The sequence below is a fragment of the Chrysochloris asiatica genome, unplaced genomic scaffold, assembly GCF_000296735.1.
Source record: "Chrysochloris asiatica unplaced genomic scaffold, ChrAsi1.0 scaffold00040, whole genome shotgun sequence".
NCBI classification, from domain to species: domain Eukaryota; kingdom Metazoa; phylum Chordata; class Mammalia; order Afrosoricida; family Chrysochloridae; genus Chrysochloris; species Chrysochloris asiatica.
The window spans coordinates 14,819,253-14,821,768 of NW_006408558.1; the positions used below are offsets into that span (position 1 = coordinate 14,819,253).

The following is a 2,516-nucleotide window of genomic DNA, read 5'->3' on the forward strand; positions in this document are numbered from 1 at the left end:
TGGCAACAGTAGTGAAGTTGGCCCAGGATTGGAAAGTGTTTCATTCTGTTGTGCCTAGGGTTGCTATGAGTCGGTACCAACTCAATGACACCTAGCAACAACATTAATGAGTCCTGGTATAGTGCTGTAGGATAAACACTGGACTACTAACAAGGTCAGAGGTTCAAACCCACCAGCCACTAGTGGGAAACCACATATAGGGTCACTATGTATCGGAACAAACCTGTCAGCACTTCACAACATTAATTTTGGCGTTTGGTGATATTCTAGTTTGGAATTGCATCTCCCTAAAGGAGTCCTAAGGAGCTCTGGTAGCGTAGTGGTTACAAATCGGGCTGTGAACCACAAGGTCAGCAGTTCAAAACTACCAGGTGCTCCGCGGGAGAAAGATGAGGCGTTCTGTTCCCGTAAAGATTTATAGCCTCGGAAACCCTACACAGGGTCGCTATGAGTCGGAACTGACTCCACGGCACATAACAACAACAACAACAACAAAGGAGTCCTGGTGTGGTGCTGGGGTCAATGCACTGGACTGCAAAGTCGGTTCCATAAGGTCAGCGGTCCAAGCTCATCAGCTGCTCTTTGGAAATCCTACAGAGGTTCACTATGGGTCAGAACCAACTCGACAGCATTTAACAATGGCTAATGGTCATAACCATTTCTTTACTTTTGTTGGCTGCCTTTGTCTTCCTTGATGAAGAGTCCACGTACTCTGCCCATATTATAACTGGATTGTCGTCGTCTTGACTTTGCTCTTGGATTCGTCTGAGAGCTGAGTCATTTCCTTCTTCTGCAAATGGCTTCCCAGTGGTGTCAGCACCCTTTGTTGTTGAAGACACTCTCGTTCCCCCTTAATGTGTTTCGGTCTTTTGTCAAAGACCAGCTGAGCACAGGTGGACGGACTGGCTTCTCAATTCTGTTCCATTGATCTATACGTCTGTCTGTCTTTGTATCAGTGCCGCCAGGCTGTGCAGTAGGTTTTCAGATCGGGAAGAGACAAGGCTCCCTATTTCGTTCTTTTTTAGTAATGCTTTGCTTTTCGGGAAAGGGGGGCCTTTTCCTTTTTCATATGAAGTCAGCGATTAGCTTTTCTATCTCTTTAAAGAACGATGTTGAAACTTGATCTGGGATTGCATAAATATGCTTTGGGGAACGTTGACTTTTTCACAACGTTTTATCTTCCTATTCGTGAATACGGTATATTCTTCTATTTTTGTAGGTCTCTTTTGCTTACCTGTGGTGGTTATGTGCCGTGGAGTCGGTTCGGACTCACAGCGACCCTGTACAAGGTTTCCGAGGCTGTCCATCTTTCCGGGAGCAGAAAGCCTCATCTTTCTCCAGCGGAACAGCTGGTAGTTTCGAACTGCTGACCTTGCGGTTGGTTCGCAGCCTGACTCGTAACCACTACACTACCAGAGCTCCTTACCTGTAGTAGTGTTTATAGTTTTCCTTATATAGGTCTTGGTTTCTCTGGTTAGATTTATTCCCAAGTATTTAATCTTTGGGGTGGCTATTGCAAATGGCATTGTTTTCCTTTTCAGAGCTCTTTTTATTAGTATAAAGGAACAACTGACTTTTGTTACTGATCTTGTGCTCCACCACTTGGCTGAATCTTTCAGTAAATTGCAGTACTTTTTTTGCTGAGTCTTTCTTTGGGATTTTCTAAGCACAGGATCATATCAGCTACAAAAACAGTTTTACTTCTTCTTTGCCAATTTGATACCTTTAATTTCCCTTTCTTGCCTTATAGCTCTGGCTACGGCTTCTAACAACATAGTAATGAACAGGAGTGGTGATAAAGGGCATGCTCGTCTGGTTCTTGTTCACAAATGGAATGTTTTCACGATTTCTCTCCGTTAAAAGAGTGACATTGGCTTTGGTTTTATACACACGGCCTTACCTCTGTTGATAAATTTCTCTTATATTCCTAGTATCTGCTTTTTGTTGTTCTGAAAATGTAGTTATTTTTAATGAAAATTTTATGTCAACTACAATCACCTATTACTTTGAAACAAAATCAATACAATTGCTGTCACTGCCAGCTCAGCGGATAGCAGCCAGCACCGACAGACACCCATGTGGGGAGGAGGCATGAGGACTCAGGGAAGTGTCTCAGTCCTGAAACCACCGGCCACAACACAGTCAACGGCCTTTCGCAGCTGTCCTCCGCGGACGGCTCATACCCCAGTGTCCTCCGTGAACGGCTCACCCTCCCTCAGCGTCCTCCGTGAACAGCTCACCCTCCCTTAGTGTCCTCCGTGGACGGCTCACCTCCCCTCAGCGTCCTCCGTGGACGGCTCACCTCCCCTCAGCGTCCTCCGTGGACGGCTCACCTCCCCTCAGCGTCCTCCGTGGATAGCTCACCCCCTGCATCCTCCGTGGATGGCTCACCCCTCCCCAGCGTCCTCCGTGGACGGCTCACCCCTCCTCAGTGTCCTCCGTGGATAGCTCACCCCCTGCATCCTCCGTGGATGGCTCACCCCTCCCCAGCATCCTCCGTGGACGGTTCACACCCC

At 47.2% G+C, this 2,516-nt stretch overlaps 1 protein-coding gene across 1 annotated transcript in view; it reads right to left on the reverse strand.

The window, feature by feature from the left end:
* Window positions 1-2,516, reverse strand: part of CTTN (cortactin) — a 34,242-nt gene that overhangs the window by 19,855 nt on the left and 11,871 nt on the right. The gene's annotated exons all lie outside the window — the stretch shown is intronic.